The following is a 20,552-nucleotide window of genomic DNA, read 5'->3' as shown; positions in this document are numbered from 1 at the left end:
TCCATGGGGTTACCAGGCGTTGAACATGACTGAGCCACTGAACTGAACTGAATTGTGATTTTCCAGTAGTCACATATGGATGTGATTGTTGAAACATAAAGAAGGCTAAGTGCCAAAGAGTTGATGCTTTTGAACTGTACTGTTGGAGAGACTCTTGAGAGTCCCTTAGCTCACAAGAAGATCAAACCAGTCAATCCTAAAGGAAATCAATTTTAAGCATTCATTGGAAGGACTGATGCTGAAGCTAAAGCTTCATTACCTTGGCTACCTGAAGCAAAGAACAAACTCATTAGAAAAAACCCTGATTCTGGGAAAGATTGAGGGCAAGAGGGGAAGGGGATGACAGAAGATGAGACAGTTGGGTGGCATCACTGACTCAATGGACATGAGTTTGAGCAAACTCCAGGAGTTGGTGAAGGACAGGGAAGCCTGGCGTTCTGCAGTCCATGGGATCACAAAGGGTTGGAAGTGACTAAACTACAACAGCAATACATAAAACTGATAACCAACAAGGACATTCAGTATGTCATAGAGAATTCTACTCAATATTCTGTAACAACTTATATGGGAAAAGAATCTGAAAAGAATGGAGATATATATATATATATATATATAAACTGATTGACTTTGTTGTACAGCTGAAACTAACACAACACTGTAAGTCAAATTTACTTTAATAAAGTTTAAGAATTGTTTCCTGCTGGAACAAGGCTTTATATCCCTTTAGAACAAATCCTTACAACTCCTAATAAATATCTCAGAAGCCAAGTGGTCTTTGCTATGACTTCCTTCCATTTAATTTGCAGTTTCATAATGTACCTTTATTCAGTCCAATGAGTCATGAGCACTGAGGGGCCCAGTGACAGCCAGTAACAGCCAACAAGAGAGAAGCCACATTTTGTTTGTTTTTGCATCTCTAGCATCCAGAACAGAGACTAGACTCTGAAATCGGTTGGTTTTGGGTGTGTGGCTTTTGAAGGATATGATACACATTGAATATCTGAGGTGGGGGAATATGACGACAGATTATTTTAAGAAGAGAGATTTTTCTAGACTTCGCAGCCTAGTTGGGTTACACATGAAAACCTCCTAACTAGAAACCTTCCCTCTGCCTCTTGAATCTATTAAAAATAAAGGAGGACACACTAAAAAGAAAAACTAATGGAAGGAGTGGACCCTGCGGGGACCTCCCCACGGTCCCTGTTTGTTTGTAGAAGAGCTTTAGCCTTTTGCCAAAGTCCCAAAGGGCAAAAGGAATCAGAGAAGTGAGAAGATGCTGAAACAAATGAGAACAGTTCAGCAAGACAAAATAACAACAGTTAAACCTTCAAACAAAGTCAAGGACCTTTAACTCCTCTTCAAGGGCTGCAGAGAACTTTCTAAACCATATCCTGGAGTTCTGCACATACTGACACCCCCACCAGGTGGAAGAAGTTAACTGCATGCTGGCTACATCTATGTTTACCCCAGACCAACGAAACCTGATCATGGTTGCCGATACTGACTCCTAAAACCACCCAGTTAGCTCACCACCAACCAATCCAGAAGGAGGTACACCAGTTATCGGGCACCTCACACCCTCAGCGCTAACACTGCCTTTCAAAAATCCTCCCCTGAATTTGGGGGTGAATGGATACATGTTTATGTATGGCAGAGTCACTCTGCCATGCCCCTGAAACTATCACCATATTCTTCATTGGCTCTACTCCAATATAAAATAAGATTTTTGAATAAATGGTTTCTGTCTGTAGGAAACCTAAGTCACATATTTTTCTTCTTTCTACTTTACTAAGAAGTGCATTCATTATTTCCAAAGTATTCTAACTATCGGGAAAGGTTTAAGATTTTGTTAATTCTCTCATAAACCAGCCTACCTGGAGAAGGAAATGGCAACCCACTCCAGTATTCTTGCCTGGAAAAATCCACGGACAGAGGAGTCTGGCGGGCTGAAGTCCATGGGATTACATGACTGAGCATGTGTGCACGAGGGTGGAGGGAGATGGGTTGGTAGCAATAAACTGGTAGAACTAAAAAAAAATTTTAAAAATAAAATAAAATAAAATAAACCAGCCTACCCTCCTTGGAAAGAAAACATTAGCTGTTTAATATAAAACTTGGGGACATATATTGCTATACTGCTCTCTGTATACCTACTCCTGTGTGTGTGTTTATATTTGTCTATATCTAGCTATTTCTTCCTACTGGAAATACACTGGGCAATATTTTGAAGCTTGCCTTGCTTTAACAGTCAATCACTGACATTAAAAACAACATCAACAACAACAATAAAACCCTTCCCTGGAAGCCATCAGAGAGTTTGTGTCTTTGGAGAAGGAGCCCTCTGCTCTCCTAGTCTGGCCCCACATTGGGCACCTTGGTATAAACACCACAATTTCCTTCATCACAACCTGGTATCAGCAGATAGGTTTGACTGTGCACTGGGCAAATGGACCCAAGTTTGGTTGGGTAACAAACTCTGACAAACTCCTGCAGGAGGACAGGAAGCAATGTATAGGTTGTGTTATAGGTTCTCCATAAAACCTAGCCAAGAATTGGAGAAATGCTAGATGATTTCAATATTCTCCTTAAAATTGATAGTTAAAATAACTGTCTGGTGTGAAGGTTAATTTATGTGTCGATCTGGTTAGATTATGATCCAAGTTGTTTGGTCAAACATCAATTTAGATGTTTTTGTGAAGATATATTTCAGATATGGTTAGTATTTAAATCCGTAACTGAAAAAAAAAAGTGCAATTCAAGACAGAGAGATTCAGGTTAAACTGAAAGCGTTCCGAGAAAGAGAGGCAGGGGCTTATGAAGACAAAAAGCCACAGGTTGTCAAAAATTGCCTGATGAGAACCGTGACTGACTCTCATATGAGTCAGGAAATATTTGGCCTTACAGAATCATGAGGTATACAGGGCAGGGGTGGTCCGAGAAGCAGCTTGAATTTCTGGCAGGTGTTCTGGAGGACTTCAAAATGGAAAGCAAATGATCTGAAGCACAGATTCCCTCTAGGCTGAGACGTGCAAATGTCACACTCATGGGCCTCCCGGCTCTGTTTCAGAGAGCTCTTTAGGGCGCATTGCTGTCATTCAGTCGCTAAGTCATGTCCACCTCTTTGCAAGCCCACGCACTGCAGCATGCCAGGCTTTCCTGTCCTTCACTATCTCATGGAGTTTGCTCAAATTAGGGAGAATTACTGACTCCATGATTTGTCTTTCATGAAAGGCACTATGAAATCTGTCTCTGACTTTTGCTGAAGTCAACAACTGTAATAGGGAAGACCCTTTTGTATTTCATTACAAGTGCAGCACTAACAGGATGTTGTCTATAAGCTTCAAGTATACACAGTGGCTCAGTGCTGGGAGCCCTGCTTCCCACATAATGAGCATTAAGATAAAATACCTGTGTTTAGCTCCTAGGAAACATCCTGACCAAGCCCAGCTGTCAATGACTGCAGGAAGGGAATTAATACATCCCCTTCAGAGGCTGATGGGAACCCGGAAGGGTTTGACTTCACTCTTTCTCCTTTTAGTGTAAAACAAGCCTGAATTCTAACTCAGCCAAGATGGTTCTTGGGGATATGAGTCCACCATTATTTTGATCTACCAGCTTTCCAAACAAAGTCGCTATTCCTTGCCCCAACAACTCATCTCTTGATTTATTGGCCTGTTCTCCAGGAAGCAACATGACTGGGTAACACAATGACCCTACCTACACCTAAGTGGGGGTGAGTGTCAGCTCACTGGCTGATGCTGCTGTATGGATCACAGTTTGCCAGAGCTGTCTTCCTTGCAGATGAGGCAAAGTCTATGCCAGTTGCAAATTAGCATAGCTCCCTCTACTCAGGGGTGTGCCATGGGGGAGTACAAAAACTTTACCCTTCTAGTTTCATCTGGCTGGTTAAGAATCAACATGAGACAGATAAACAGGAGAAAAGCAAACAAAAGGTTTACAACATGTATACTTCTGTACATATGGGTGAGTCCCAGAAAACCTGAGTAACTCACCAGACTGGTTGAAACCTTCACTTTAAATACCATCTTCAGCTAAAGGAGGATGTTGTAGGTAGTGGTTTGGGAATACAAAGTGGAGGAAGATGATTCACGTGGAGATGGAAAAGCAAGTGTTTGGAACTCTCTGTAAATATTTGGAGCTCCCCTGACCACACCTGGCCCACATTTTTTCTCGGTATCTCTAGTAGCTCTCTTCCTGGGCCAGCCCCTTTATCTAAACTATTCAACAGCTAAGGAGGTGGCCAAAAGAAAGACTTGGAGTCTTTTGTTTCTTAAAAATACTCTGCCTAAAGTCATTCTCTTGACGAAGAGACACATTTTGGGGTGACAAATTTTGCTTCCCTACAATGCCCTGGATCAGGTAGAAAAGGTTAATATGGAAACCCAAGGAAGAAGCCACCGTGCTTCCCAAGGTAGTCCCTAAAGTTTGGGGAGACTTGCTTAGATGTCTCAATCTAAGACTGGGAGACTTCAGCTAAGACCAATTTCTCTTGCTAATTTCTAATGCTAAGGTCTTGCTGATTAAATGTTGCCTAAGACAAGCCAAAAGGATTTGGTGATCATCAACTTCAAGTTTCCTTGGACTGGTTACAGTGGCTGAATTGGGGTCTAAAACTCTTCTAGGCACAATGGGGGAAACTGGGGGGAAACAAACTTCCCTGGGATTTCTCAGTGGTCCTGTAAAAAGCCAGATCGTCTGAGCTCTTCAGCGCAGATATCTGCAGCCGTTCATCTAATGAATTGCTTCAACCTGAAAGGATTCATAGTCTCATCTCCCCAAGGAAACTAAATATTATAGCTCAGAGTAGATCCCCCAAAGATGCTCCGTCTCCATAAGAATTTATATTTCAAGGAGGGATGAGGCCCAGATCTGGCTCCTTGACAGATTTTGTTACCAGCAAAGCCCATGGACAGCTACTGCAATTAAAAAAAAAGAAAAAACAAACTTGGAAATAAAAATACTAACCTCCTTTCCCTTGTGTTTAGTCTGGTTCCTCTTGCTCACAGGGTGATACCTGCAGAGGCCTTGCTCCCAGCCCTTCAAACCCCAGTTCCTGGTCAGTGACAGTGAACACCAAGAGGAAGCAGAAATTCAGACAGACAAGGACTGGAAAGGTGTGGCTTTGATTCAGTGATGTGGAAGTCATCAGTGACTTGGGAGCAGTTTTGAGGGAAAGAGGGAAGACAGTCTAGGGTTGTTAGAGATACAGGCAAACCTTTCAAGAAGTTTGTTGTGGGACCTAAGATTGTCTGGTACAAATGAGAGGGGAGGAGCAGGGTGAAAAATTTATAGAAAGGACATCTGCAATCATCATCAGAAGATACAAATTAACGAAATAAAGTAGTAGGATCACTGGGCAGTGCAGCACCTAGACATGGAGAGAGTGAGGGGGGGAGAAGGATCAGAGTCTCACATGAAACTGGAGCTCTGCCAGGTCAGACCTTGAGAGGACAGAAGGAAAAGGGGATCAGGATTAAGTGAGCATTAGTAACTTGTCAGCTCTTGGAATTTTGGAGGAAAGCACTTGCTCCACCCTCTTAGGTTTGTGTTTGGGAATCTGCAAATTAAATTGATAAAAGCAGATAACCATGAGAAAAAACACATAATAGCTTTCTAGCAGTCATGTACACATGTGATATTTGGACCATAAGGCTAAGTGCTGAAGAATTCATGCTTTCAAACTGTGGTGCTAAAGAGTCCCTTGGACAGCAAGGAGAATGAACCAGTCAATCTTAAAAGAAATCAACCCTGAATATTTTCATTGGAAGGGCTGATGCTGAAGCTCCAATACTTTGGCCACCTGATGTGAAGAGCCAGCTTATTGGAAAAGGCCCTGATGCTGGGAAAGATTGAGGGCTGGAGGAGAAGGATGAGATGGTTAGATGGCATCTTCGACTCAATGGACATGAATTTGAGCAAACTCTGGGAGATGGTGACAGACAGGGAATCCTGGAGTGTTGCAGCCCATGGGGTCACAAAGAGTTGGACACAACTGATCGACTCAACAATAACAACAACATGCAAACCTTCACACAGAAATGTGACTTGAAGGGGAGGCTACAACTGGGAGTTGATATACTACCTAATAAATGACAGGGAGTAGGAGATAAAGACATCTAGAAAACAGGTGACTTGGGGGAGGAGGGGCATTTATGGGGGAACAAATAACATTTAGGAAAGATAAATGGTACTTTAGGAGGATATATGGGAGATAGGGGAGTTTTGTGAAAATGTCTGTCTGGTGCTTGGAACTTTTCTCTAATTTTAAGACTTTTTCCAAAAATCAAACAAAAATAGATAAGTTGATAGGTAAAGAAAAGGTGAAAAGTCTTAGGCAAATCTTATTTATCTATGAGGAGCTTTTCTCTAATTTTAAGACTCTTTCCAAAAGTAAATAAAAAGTCAATTAAAACTGACTCAAATGTATTCCTTTTTATAACTGAATAATACACAGCTTCTTTATCCATTCATCTGTTGATGGTCATCTAGGTTGCTTCCATGTCCTAGCTATTGTAAATGCTAGGAAGTACATAGAATGAAAAGAATGAAAGAAATACATAGACCTTTTCAGATTATTTTTTTTAAGCTATGGACATACTGCAATGAACACTGCGGTACACGTGTCTTTTTGGAATTTTCTGTATGGTGCAGAGAATCCAAAGTTGGTGGTTTGTGACAAATAGAGTGCTGGAATCGGGAAGCAGGTGGGAGGGTGGTTCAGAAAGGAGGGTTCAAATGTATATCTATGGCTGATTCAGGTCGATGTATGGCAGAAACCATCAAAATATTGTAAAGTAATTATCCTCTAATTAAAAATAAAAATTATGAAAAGTTAATTAATTCATTTAAAAGGCAAAAACTCAGGTAAATCTTATTTCCCCATGAGGAAACATCTATGAATCAATGTTCAAAGTTACATATAGTAAGTTTTATGCCAATATTAACAGTTAAAATACCTCAAAACATTGACAGTAGCCATAACAGCAGTAGCTAAATCTTTAGGTTTATATATAGTGATAAAAACTAGAAAATACAAAAAAACTATCAATCAACACCACTAAATAGTAATGACAAGTATGGTTGTTCTGATGCTGTTTAAACAGCTGGTATTAGGGCTCAGTTTGAGTTGATAAAGAGCATCTCTGGTAACTCTAATGGTAAACAATCCAACTGCAATGCACGTGACTCCAGTTGATCCCAGGGTGTGGAAGATCCCCTGGAGAAGGGAATGGTTCCCCACTATTATTCTTGCCTGGAGAATTCCAGGGACATAGGAGCCTGGTGGGCTACAGTCCATGGGCTCGTAAAGAGTCAGACATGACTGAGTGACTAACACGTTGACTTTGAATACGGAAAACTCAACAGTGCTAATGTTTCTGCTTAAAAGTAAGTTAGACGTAGAGAAACATGGCTTAAAATGCCATATAAAGTTTCATGATACATACACAAGAATACTTTCCTTTAATAAAGATTTTCTCATGATGTTTAATGAGAACTAAACATGTCAAGGAAACAGGGAAATTTTTACTATTGAGTTTTCAAATGATATATTTTTTCTTCAAAATCTGTATATCTTTTTTTTTTCCATTTATTTTTATTGGTTGGAGGCTAATTACTTTACAACATTGTAGTGGTTTTTGTCATACTAAAATCTGTATATCTTATTTTGATGTTTTCACAGGTAGGGCCTGGTATAGATTTGGTCCACCTGTAGATAATAGAGAGGACACTCTAGAAGTATTCAGATTCAAATTCAGCAGCACCTGGAAAGAGATAGAATTACATTCTTAATCTAAAATACTTGAGTTCACAAAGTGTCAGCTAAAACAAACAAAGTGTCAAAAAAAACCCTGAGACCTTTCCTAATGTTCCGAGAATGAAACATATCTATATATGACATGACACAAAATACAAGAGAATTCCATGATTTGCCCATTACTGAATGTGTGGCTGAGTGTCAGAGCTTCTGGTTTTCTCATCCTTCATTCATTTACTCAGTCACTATGTGCAAAGTGCTGTGACAAGCCATGGAAGTACAAGCTGAAGGTGACCCAGTTCACCCTGAAAATGATACGCTATAAAGTGGAAAAACAGATGAACAGGCAATTTCCATGCAGAGTCATAAACACTCAGACACAAAAGATGGCACAAGGAACACTCAGAAGGGACAGCCAGCTTTGTGTCAATGCTGCCGGCTTTCTGGTGCAGGTGCTGTGGAAGTGGCTACCTGAAGGACAGGAGAAAGCGCAGCAGGCGAAGGGGAGATGCACGTACAAAGACCGGAGGTGAGGAAGCTCTCCTGTGGGATCCTACACAGTCTGGCTGGTTAGATGCAGGGCTGAGGGGCAGAGGAGGGTGGTGAAGAGATAAGGCCGACTTCTTTGGCGGGACCCAAATTGATGTGGGTGTTTGGAGTTTTTCCTGAGGATAAAAGATAAACTAGTGAGAAAGTGAATGACAGGGAGATTTTAAAGTCACCCACCAAGTGACAGCTAAACAAACGTGACTGCTTGAGTCTGGGTTCCCAGCCTTAACCACTACAGACACTGGAGATGCTGATGAACTCCACGTCTCCTGAGAATAGTGTCAGGGTGCAGGCTGACAGTTCCCCAGGGATGGAGGCAGTGGAGGAAGGATATAGTCAGAAATGAAAAGGAATACATAGACCTTTTCAGATGTTTTTTAAAGGTAAGGAACACAATAAATGAATAAGGATATTTTTCACTATGACTGCTCATGTTTTCACATTTTTCATTAGCTATGTATAAGAAGAAGTATATAACATAGCATCTGTTATACAAACAATGGAAAGAGATGCCACTTACTCTTAACAGTATTTCAGAAATCAATGTCTAAATTTAATTCATACGTTTTGGCAACATACCTTCTTCTAGTTCTCTAGTTCTACTCTTTTCCAACTTCTGCTGCATCTGAAATAAGTAAAATATTATTGATGCTTAAGTTAAACAAGAGATGTTATCATAGAAATGATATACAACTTACTACATGTGACAGTTAAATAATACCTTTAGAGACTATACCTCACTTGAAGATTACTTAGGAGAAAAATAATCACATAAATAAAAGAAAATGAATTCCTACTTACTCTGCTTTTAGATAACAGAGAACATATATATGGAATGCTATTTAGATTAATTTGATAAAAGTACAATAAATGTCAGTCTATTGAGTACACATAAGTTCAGAGATTAGGGAATGACCCAGAATCCTAGGAATGACCCACAAGATTACCATCTCCTCACCTAACAGCTCCTGCCCTAAATATGTACTTCTGAGACCTTTATTTTGATTTCTAGGTGAGGGTCGTGTTCAAATGGAGGAAGTAGTTTGAAGTTGAATGTTTATAAGGAGAACACTCTGTGATTTTATTTAAACTTTTCCATTTAATGAAAACATAGAAAGGTGAGAAGATTATACACAAGAAAACAATGTGCCAGTAAGATTTAATTCTGAAGATGTTTAATGAGAAGTGTTCTCTCATAAGTGCTAGTTTCTGAACTATGTACCATAGAAGGGGAAGGTCCCACAGGGGTCACTGCAGGGTTGAGGAACAGAAGTCACAGCTGCCAGGGTCTCGGAATGCTCCTTTAGCTAAAGGGCTCTATACTTGTCTCCGTTTTATATAATACGGTTCCACACAACAGTTTTTTGTTTGTTTTGTTTTAAAGAAAGGTTATTTATTTTGAAAAAAAAATTTTGTAAGGATATGAGTCATCGATTTAGACAAAGTTCCTAATTCTACAAAAGTAGTAATAAAGCCAATGGCCTTCTTACTGAGTCCGGAGTCCTATGCCAGCTACTTCCTCATATTAAGAAAAAACACATAAATTCTAACTAAAACATAGAGAAAACGAGTATGTAAAACCCTGTTATATAGTTCAATAATGCTTGTGGCATGACATGACATAGTAGCTTTCTAACTAAATTATATGTTTTAAAGGCATGAACAAGAATAAATTCTTATTGAAATCCTATTTGTAGCAGTTGACATAGTTAATTTACACAGCATAACAGTTTTTTAAACACAGGACAGGGAACCTGAAGAAGAAAATCTTTAGTTGAATCAAGCAGGCCAAAACTGAAGAGATTCATCCTTAAAAGGATGTTCATTTCCTCCAATAAAACCTGACTTATTAAAATTTGTCAACAAATGAATTATCCACATTTTAGATTATTTAGGACAAAATGTAAAACACAAAACAGATCTCTCTTTACTGTCTAGCATATTTCTATCCAAGTTCTCATTATTAGTTGGTATATACAAAAAGTATGAGTGTAATTTCAACTATAATCTAAATCCATTCAGAAATTACAGTTGAACTTCATTTCCTCAGCCTGAAGTTTCAAGGGGAGGACTTATACTCCTACTCTCCTCATGAGAAGCGAGGAGATTTACCTAACAGGTGAGTCTGGGAGAAGGAACTAAGAAGTGCTTGCTTGGTTCCGAATCTCTTCTTTGAAAAGATGTACGTGCCCATAGCACCATGAACTTGGTTCTACAGTAGGCAGCCTGCCCCTGCAACGGTGGGCAAGCATTTACTTCCTCCTCTTAGGCCTGCGTGGGGAAGTATCTGACTTGGGATGAAGTGTTTGGAGGCCCACTGTGACTGCACAGCTAAAGCACATCCTCCAGGTTCATGGCTCTCAAGAACTAAGACCCAACATAGCCACAGTGCTATCAAAGAAACCTTAGACTGCTCTTCTACAACAGCAAGAAGCCAAATGAGAAAACAGGTTGAGACTGCATTTAACAAGGGCTGCTTTTCTCTGGATGTGAGAGTTGGGCTGTAAAGAAAGCTGAGCACCGAAGAATTGATGCTTTTGGACTGTGGTGTTGGAGAAGACCCTTGAGAGTCCCTTGGACTGCAAGGAGATCTAACTGTTCCATCCTAAAGAAAATCAGTCCTCAATATTCATTGGAAGGACTGATGCTAAAGCTGAAACTCCAATACTTTGGCCACCTGATGTGAAGAACCGATTCACTGGAAAAGACCCTGATGCTGGGAAAGATTGGAGGCAGGAGGAGAGAGAAGGGGACAATAGAGGATGAGATGGTTGGAAGGCCTCACCGACTCGATGGACATGAGTTTGAGTAAACTCCAGGAGTTGGTGATGGACAGGGAAGCCTTGCATGCTGCAGTCCATGGGGTCACAAAGAGTCAGACACAATTGAGCGACTGAACTAAACTGAACTTTTCTCTGCATCACCAACATCATGAAAACACCATCAAAACCATAAACCCATGTGCATTGACTGGATATTTTAATCACAATGGGTACATGATGAAAACTAGTTGCAATTTAAAGACTCCCTGTCATTACTACCTTAGTCATCATTCATCCAGATGCTGTCAAGACAGAGACAAAAGGGAGCTTCATTTAAAAAATTTTAATGTTTCCTTTAACTACAAATTTAGAAACATTTTACAATTGCTCAGAAAGATATTTTCTAGAAATTTAAATTAAAAGGCTATAAGTAAAATAGCAATTAAAGATGTACTCCTGTGTAAGAAAATGACAAAAAATGATAACCTAAAATCAAAAATTAATCTTTTGATTTAGTATTACAAGTTTGTTTAATTCATAAAAAGGATTTAGCTAGGATTCCTTCAAATAAAAAAACACCCATATGTGGTTAGTGTTTAGATGCCAGTCATTCACTTATGCTTAGGGGTAGAAAAACTGCGGTGGGTGCAGCAGAGCTCAGAAATGATTATGAACCACTGCCAAAGTGAAATCAATTAAGTCAAACATCTGAAAGTATACTTTCGGTTACTTGGCAATAAGATTTCATTTCTATTGTAGAATTTAAATCCAGCTTTTCAGTAAATTTAAGAAGTTAATGAGTATCTCTTAAAAATGAGAAATCTAGGAGAAAAAACAATCACAATTTTTATTAATTATGACTTTTACTTAGTGGATATAAGTCAAATAAACAACTCAGAAGTTCAAATTAAAACCAAGAATCATTCATACAAGAAATCTGAAACCCAAGGGAAAAAAAAAGATAATAGAAATAACCTCCATCAAGGAAGTTACCATGCTGTTATTTGACAGGAGTGGAACTGAGGTGGAAAACTCTACATTTGCTCTTGGACAAAGATTTGTTTTGAACATTTCAGTATTATTGAAATTTCCAATGCAAGGGGGCTCCAGGACTGGCCTCGTGGTGAGAGCTCTGAGTAAAGATCTGCTCTGCTGTTTCTCCACCTCAAGTTTGGTGCTCATCTCTGCCAGCCTCTCATTTTTCCTGGGGAAGATGGAAAACCAGTTTCATTCATGCTTCCCTAAGTGACTTGCATTTGTTAAGTTGCCATATAGTAAGTGGCATTCCCATTACACTGTTAGAACACTGAAAACAGAGCAGACCCACTGTAAACAGTGACAGCTGTGACCTTGCTCTAAAGAAGCGCACGTGTGTCTGGGCTCCTCAGGTAAGAAGTCACAGCTGGGAGAGGAGATGAAGGGGGTCAGAGAGAACGGGAGGTGACCTCACAGAGACCCCTGCGGCCTCTGGGACACGCCTGCCTCCAGGAAAGAGCTCAGAGATGGAGCAGCACACCTCCCACAGAGCCACGTTCACCATTCTTGTATGTACCTTCCACTCATGACCATGCAGAAATTAAGCATTTGGCTCTGAGGAATCTTCTAGAGCCACAATCTCGAGGGGAGGACAAGAAAGTCAATGGGTGACAAAAGGGCTAAAACAGCCCCAGTAACAAGGACAAGTATCCCCTGCTTTTCCAAAGTTCATTTTATGTTACTTCACTTCTAGAAAACGCCTACATGGGCTCCTGTATTTCATAATAAAAAAAAAAAAAATCGGAAGAGAATTTTTGGTTTCATTTAAAAAGGCAAAAAGTCAAAACAGCATTCAATGTATGTTTTTACAGTGAGAGGCATCACGCTCCCCAAGCAGGCAGATTGGCCCCTCCGAGCTCCTTCCCTGGGAGCCACACCCCACGTCTCAGCATCAAGTCGCCACAGCCCTGAACCTTGTCTGGGAGCACCTGTGCTTCACTTGGGCATGTTCATTTTAGCATCGACTAGCAGAATGCGTGCTCGGGTACCTGCTTCTTTGCTTTATGCTGTTTTGGCCTATGGAAGGCGTCCTAGGAGGGCTCTGCTTTCAGACAGTGGGGAAAGCTGGACTCGGCACTGCAGGTGGGATCTGCCCCTTCCATCCTCCACACACCCTCAGTCAGGACACCATGTTAAGTTTAGCCACTTTGTCAATTATCCTGCCTTTCAGCCCTGTGTTAATTTCCCCCTATTTCACAAGCATGCTTTCATTTAGTGTAGGAAAACTTACAAGGATATAGTATTACTAATTTTTCTTAGAGTGCCCTCTAGCAGTGACTATTTAGTTAGCTTTCACTTCGTACTAATCTCAGGGACCTGGCTCTATAAAAATTAGGCTTCAGAGAGGAATGGACTAAATTTATTTTCTGTGATTCTGGGTTTTGATTTACTTGTCTAGTTTACTTTCCAATGACTTATTAGTTTTTAGTTGTTCTAGGCAGAGTTTCTTATATTTTTCTAACTCTGTTTTATTAGAGTCATGAGAAGTTTTCATCTTGGAGACTTCAGATTCCAAGTCGTTAATTCTCAGTTTCTTCTGACTTCTTATGGAAGCAATATTCTGGTCTTGTAACTGCTCTAAGTTTTCTTGAGCTGCTGCTTGTATCTAAGTCAAATTTTAAAATATACATTTTTTTAATGATTATAACCTGAATAATTATATTTGTTCCACTTAGTTTTGAGACAGTCATTCAGAGAGTGATTTTAAATGTGAAAAAAAGAAAAACAGAACTTTAAAATAATCATCATCAATATGAAATGAATTAAACCTGAATTATAAAATTAATGTGGAATCAATGTTATAGCAGTACTTAAGGAACTGGACAATTCAAAAACTAAGAGGATGAAGCGAAAATTTTAAAAATTGAACAAGACAACTTAAGAATAATTCCAGAGGATGGCACCAGCACTAAACCACATATTTTTTTTCCTCCTCATAGTCCTGTTTTATACCAATTGGTCTTATAAGTAAAAGGATTCTCTAGTGAGAAGCATTCTGAAAGATCAGTTTAGTGATAAATGTGATAGAAACTGAAATATTTACAAGGAGAAACAAGTGCCCCCTTCCAGAAATCTACAAAACATACTGCTCTAAGGGAAGCAGAGGAAACACATAAGCTGTATACATCCAATATGTAATTTACAGTGAGGTGAATTCAAGCACATGACAGATCAACAAATTAACCTGCAAAATTAGGTTGATATTTTTTAATTTCTCTACGAGATCCTGCCTCATTCCTTCTTCAATCTCCCGTTTGTACTGCTCTACTTGAGTGTGTTCTATCATATGCATTTCTATGACTTTTGAGTTTCACTACTTCTTGCTCCAACTTCTTTTTCTCTTTCTCTAGTTTCTCACAATTCTTTTGCCTTCCTTTCATTGATAATAACTCCTGTTGAAGAACTTGATTTTTTGCATGCAGGAGCCGACATTGTGAACATGCAGTTTCCAGCTCTGCTGGAAGATGATCAACATGCAAGAATAAAACAATACCATTTGGTACTGAGTGAAGTGGACTGGGCACAGCCTAACTCAACCTAAGGATCAAATACATACAATGGTATCTGTAGTGTAGAATGTAGGACCTGGAATTACTCAGAGAATCAAGAAAGAACTTCAAACCACCAAGAAGTCACAAAATATATCCTTCACTATCATCTGAGTCACACAACATTTGCACTTGATTTTACATTCTCTTATTGTTCTACAGTGGTACTTTTCTATCTTTTCTCCATAGAATGACTACAAGTCACCTCTTAGTAGAATGTCTCTTACTCCTTCCCCCCATCTTGTCCCATGGTTTTTAAAGAAGTTTGAGGTATCCTGTATTGAGTTAGACAGGGCTGAGTTAATAAATACCTCCCAAAAGAAGATTGTGAAAATAAGACTCTAATTAATAAATCTTATAAACATGGATTCTAATCCAATAAGCCTTTTTCTGAACTACAAAGTCTTTTTGCTAATTTGAATTGCATTCCAAAGAGAAATGATTCACAAGGTTAAAGAAATCCCATCTCCTAAAGTTTAGGGAGGTGTTGTTTCTGAAAAACAAAAAAAATGTCTCATTCTTGTAACCCTTTGTTACTTTCCACAGAATAAGAGAACATACCAAACAAAAGAAACAAAAAATATTTGCTAGAATTTCAGTGACACTGAGTTGGAAAGAACTTTCCCTTAGACAGAAAGATTATTTGGTAAGTCGACATCAGTGGAGCTGGTGGTTTTCAAACATGTCTACAAATTCTTTGACACTTTTCTCACGCAATTCTTTCTCCTTAAGTATGTGCTAGCTCTAGTAACTGATTTCTACTGGATAGAATCTAAGGAAATTGCTGTGTGAATTTTAAAGCTAAATAGCTTCTGAATTTTGCTCTGTGGGGAAGCCAACTCTTGGAATCAGTCAACACGCTGTGAAGAAGCACAGCCCACATACTGAGCACATGTCAGTGCCCCCACTGACTGCCCCCACCTAATGTCCCATCCAAAAGCCAGCTCCAACTGCCAGACATGTGCATCAACAAGTCTTCAGATGACTCTGGTCCCCACCTTCATGACATCCCGGCTGATGCCGACTGGAGAAGAAATGATCTGCCTCATTCACTGAGCCTCGTGCCAACGCAGACTTGTGAACAAAGGAAATGCTGATTTGAGTCACTAGGCTTTGAGGTGGCTTCTGATGCAGTTTGTTAGCAATAAATAACTGGCACAGATACTGATATTAAAAATGGGGTTCAGTTCAGTCATGTCTGACTCCTTGTGACCCCATGGACTGCAGCAAGCCAAGCTTCCCTGTCCACCATCAACTCCTGGACCTTGCTCAAACTCGTATCCATCGAGTAGGTGATGCCCCCAAATGAGGTACTGCCATTAAAAAAGAGCTGAAACATGTGAGGATGCCTTTGAACCTGGAGGTAGGTGGCACCTGAATGGATGCAGAGAAAGAAATGAAAACACAGTGGGCTTCACAACATTGTAAACAGAAGCCTGATGGTCCTTGAAGATGCTGCCGGTTATTGCTTCTGGGCAAAAGAAACTGACACTGAAACATGGAGGGACAGAGACTCTTCCTATGAAGCAGCTGAAAGTAAATCAATGAGAGAGATAAGCTATCAGAAAAATCAAAAAGTACTATTAAATATATATTAAATATAAAGGAATCAAGACTCAGTGGATACAGTATCTGTATCCCCTTTACAGCATCTCCACATGTCCAATTGCCACATGATGCTAAAAGACAGAAATGGCTTCTGGGCTAAGATCAAACCTAGGCTGCTGCCAGGAAAACATGGTCTAAAGGTAAAACCTGTAGACTGTAAGATAAGACCCTGGAAAGATTTAAGGTGGTGCCTGAGATTCCTTTAAGGATCTTAAGAGCAAAAGAATGTTAAATGCATCATCCTGCACAGTTTCACAGGAAGCCCAAAGTGTGGTGCATCCTTCAAAAAAGATTTTTGAGGGTAACTTTTCCAATGGCATGAACCCCAATCAAATTCACAGGACACTAAAAGCTTTAAAGAGAACTTTGGCAGCAAAAACACTGCTTGTTTGTTTGACCTAACAGAGACCAAGTGTGAGTCGCCCAGTCATGTCTGACTCTGTGACCCCATAACTGAAGCCCACCAGGCTCTTCTGTCCATGGGCTTCTCTGGGAAAGAACACTGGAGTGGGTTGCCATTTCCTTCTCCAGGGAATAGGGCTTCCCTGATAGCTCAGCTGGTAAAGTATCCGCCTACGGTACAGGAGACTCTGGTCTGATCCCTGGGTCAGGAAGATTCCCCTGGAGAAGGGAAAGGCTACACACTCCAGTATTTTGCCCTGGAAAATTCCATGGACTATACGGTCCATGGGGTCTCAAAGAGTCAGACATGACTGAGTGACTTTCACTTTCACTTTCTCCAGGGGATCTTCCCACCCCAGGGATCAAACCTGGGTCTCCTGAATTGCAGGCAGATTCTTTACTGTCTGAGACACTAGGGAAGTCCAACCGAGACCAAGACATACAAAATGAGAAGAGGCCTTTGGGATTTTCTTAGAAGTTCGATAAAGGGGAACCTGGCCTAGGAAACATGACTCACCTACAGACAGAGGTCATTTCTTATGAAGAGGAGAGCACAGAGCTCAGAATGTGAGCACGGAAATTTAAAAATATATATATTATTTCATGAGTGATAAGCATTTATAATCAATGCAGTTTATAAACCTGATGACAGTAAGGACAGATTTCAAAATGAATGACTGATTCAAACAGCTTAAAATGATTTTTCATCATTTCATTATTTTTCTGGAATTTAAACTGCCGACATTTATTTGTTAAATATAGAGGTTTTTACACATAAAATTATATGTGTAATGGACATCTGGTGATGTCCATGTGTAGAGTCATCTATTGTGTTGATGGAAGATGGTGTTTGCTATGACCAGTGTGTTCTCTTGGCAAAACTCTTTGCCTTTGATCTGCTTCATTTTGTACTCCAAGGCCAGACTTGCCTGTTACGCCAGGTATCTCTTGAGTTCCTACTTTGTATTCCAGTCCCCTTTGATAAAAAGTACATTTTTTTTGGTGTTAGTTCTAGAAGGTCTTGTAGGTCATCAGAAAACTGCTCAACTTCATCTAAAGAGTTCTACAGGACAGCAAGGAGAGACAAGAAAGTCTTCCTCAGTGATCAATGCAAAGAAACAGAGGAAAACAGTAGAATGGGAAAGACTAGAGATTTCTTCAAGAAAATTAGAGACACCAAGGGAAAATTTCATGCAAAGATGGGCACAATTAAGGACAGAAATGGTATGGACCTAACAGAAAGCAGAAGATATTAAAAAGAGGTGGCAAGAACATAAAATAACTATATAAAAAAGATCTTCATGACCCAGATAACCATGATGGTGTGATCACTCACCTAGAGGCAGACATCCTGGAGTGTGAAGTCAGGTGGGCCTTAAGAAGCATCACTATAAACAAAGCTAGTGAAGGTAATAGAATTGCAGTTGAGCTATTTCAAATCCTAAAAGATGATGCTGTGAAAGTGCTGCACTCAATATGCAAGCAAATTTGGAAAACTCAGCAGGTGCCACAGGACTGGAAAAGGTCAGTTTTCATTCCAATCCCAATGAAAGGCAATGCCAAAGAATCTTCAAACTACTGCACAATTGCACTCATCTCACATGCTAGCAAAGTAATGCTCAAAATTCTCCAAGTGAGGCTTCAACAGTACATGAACTGAGAACTGCCAGATGTTCAAGCTGGATGGAAAAAAGGCAGAGGAACCAGAGTACAAATTTCCAACATCCGTGGGATCATAGTAAAAGCAAGAGTATTTCAGAAAAACATCTACTTCTGCTTCATTGACTATGTCAAAGCCTTTGACTGTGTGGATCAAAAGTACTGTGGAAAATTCTGAAAGAGATGGGAATACCAGACTACCTTACCTGCCTTCTCAGAAACCTGTATGCAGTTCAAGAAGCAACAGTTTGATCTGGACATGGAACAATGAACTGGTTCCAAATTGGGAAAAGAGTATGTCAAGGCTTTGTATTGTCACCTGCTTATTTAACTTAAATGCAGAGTACACCATGTGAAATGCCATGCTGGAGGAAGCACAAGCTAGAATCAAGATTGCTGGGAGAAATATCAATAACCTCAGATATGTAGATGACACCACCCTTATGGCAGAAAGCGAAGAGGATCTAAAGATCCTCTTGAAGAAAGGGAAAGAGGAGAGTGAAAAAGCTGGCTTAAAACTCAACATTGAGAAAAATAAGATCATGGCATCCAGTCCCATCACTTCATGGCATATAGATGGGAGAATAATGGAAACAGTGACAGACTTTATTTTGGGGAGCTCCAAAATCACTGCAGATGGTGACTGCACCCATGAAATTAAAAGATGCTTCCTCCTTGGAAGAAAAGTTATGACCAACCTAGACAGCAGATTAAAAAGCAGCCAGCCAAGCTCCTCTAATTTTATCTGGCTTGCCTCATCATGGTAATACAGCTATCACTGAAAAGAAATATTGATTAATAGGAAAAAAATAGTCTCTCAACTTGTGTGAAAAATGATGCACATTTCTCCACTTTCCTAAGGGTAAATAACAAGTAAAAAATATATAATGCAAATGGCAGAATGAAAGGCAGAGTTTAAGAAATGAGTGCATTATAAAGATAATAAAACTGTAGTAAATTACTTGTAATGAAAATACAAAAGAAAGCTGTCTATGAAAATGAGTGTCTTAAAACACTTTATCCTACATATTAACTGTCCACACATTCAATTTCATACATACCTGATTTGGGAGTTGATGTAACTTTCTCTTTAAATCCTGTGCCTCAGCTTCTAAGTTAGCCTGATAATGTGACATGACTTGCAGTGAAGCCTCTGACATAGGCTGCTTTTTCAGGGCATCAGCCAGTTCTTGCCGAAGTTGTCTCACAACTGCCTAATAAGATGCTCTGTCACTGAGTTTATCAAAACACTTTACTATGACGTTATGTTAATAACAGATAACTCCAACATATGCACTTTGAAAATTATCACCACAGACAGCAACTCACCTTCTTTGCCCTCCTCACTGAATCTGGTTACAGACACAGAAGGGGCCACCCTCCGGCCTTCCTGATATTAACTTACTCAGACAAAAGATGCAGACCCACTGTCCACGCCTTGCCCCTCCCAATAAATCTGCAGAGCTTCACCACCTCACGTCCAGAAAGAAATGGGTGTGAATGTGGGACAAGTGGTGGAAAATTCCACCCTGTGGAACATTTACCCTCTTTCTTTATTAGAGGCTTTGATTAACTTCAGAGGTCTTCACAAATTCTATCCAGTGCTCAGATCTTTCCAAGAGATTCCTATCCTCAGCAGAAAAATGAGGCCATTCCCTTGGGGCTTATCTATTTTATATCTAGTAGTGTGTCTATGCTAATCCCAAACTCCTAACGTATCCCTCCTCCCCACCTCTGCCCCTGGCTGACCATAAGGACCAGGAGAGCGCAGGGACCTCTGCTCAACAGTCTCTGGTCACCCACATGCAAAAAGGAACTGAAAAAGAACGGATGTGTGTATAACTGCATCAACTTGCCCTACATCTGCAACTAACACAAAATTGTATACCAACTATACTCCAACATAAAAGAAAAATGAAATTTAACAAATGAGGGTGCTCCCATGGCCTTCAAGGAGCCTCAATAACCTGGCTTCCACCTGCCTCTGGACTGCAGCCCCTACAACCCTCTCCCTGACTCACTCCATTCCTGCTGCTCACAAATCCTGCCACCCTTCATTTTTATTGGGCAATCTGATATTCAAATGATAGCAATTGATCCTTAAAATGAGAATTATTAGCAAATTATAAACATGTTCTAAGTAAACAGCACAAATAGCAGTGGGAAGATTAAATCAAGAAGAGTTTGGTTAGAGCTCACCACGTGAGTCCC

General features: G+C 40.0%; 1 protein-coding gene across 12 annotated transcripts in view; it reads right to left on the bottom strand.

Moving 5' to 3' along the window:
* Positions 1-705: 705 nt before the first annotated feature.
* The window catches only part of LOC110124626 (ankyrin repeat domain-containing protein 26-like), a 42,229-nt gene continuing 22,382 nt past the window's right edge, over positions 706-20,552 (bottom strand). For 7 of the 12 annotated variants that reach the window (XR_011489441.1, XR_011489440.1, XM_070472190.1 and 4 more), the window contains 4 exons: positions 19,403-19,555; positions 8,906-8,951; positions 8,249-8,442; positions 706-7,784 (listed from right to left, as the gene is read on the bottom strand). The gene's annotated coding sequence lies outside the window, so the exon portion shown is untranslated. Of the gene's footprint in view, positions 7,785-8,248; positions 8,443-8,904; positions 8,952-19,402; positions 19,556-20,552 lie in introns of those variants that run through there. The other 5 variants (XM_070472184.1, XM_070472186.1, XM_070472188.1 and 2 more) reach the window with 3 other exon arrangements.

The sequence above is a fragment of the Odocoileus virginianus genome, chromosome 9 (genome assembly GCF_023699985.2).
Source record: "Odocoileus virginianus isolate 20LAN1187 ecotype Illinois chromosome 9, Ovbor_1.2, whole genome shotgun sequence".
Taxonomy (NCBI): domain Eukaryota; kingdom Metazoa; phylum Chordata; class Mammalia; order Artiodactyla; family Cervidae; genus Odocoileus; species Odocoileus virginianus.
Note: the sequence above shows the minus strand (reverse complement) of the source record. Positions and strands in the feature narration are given on the sequence as shown.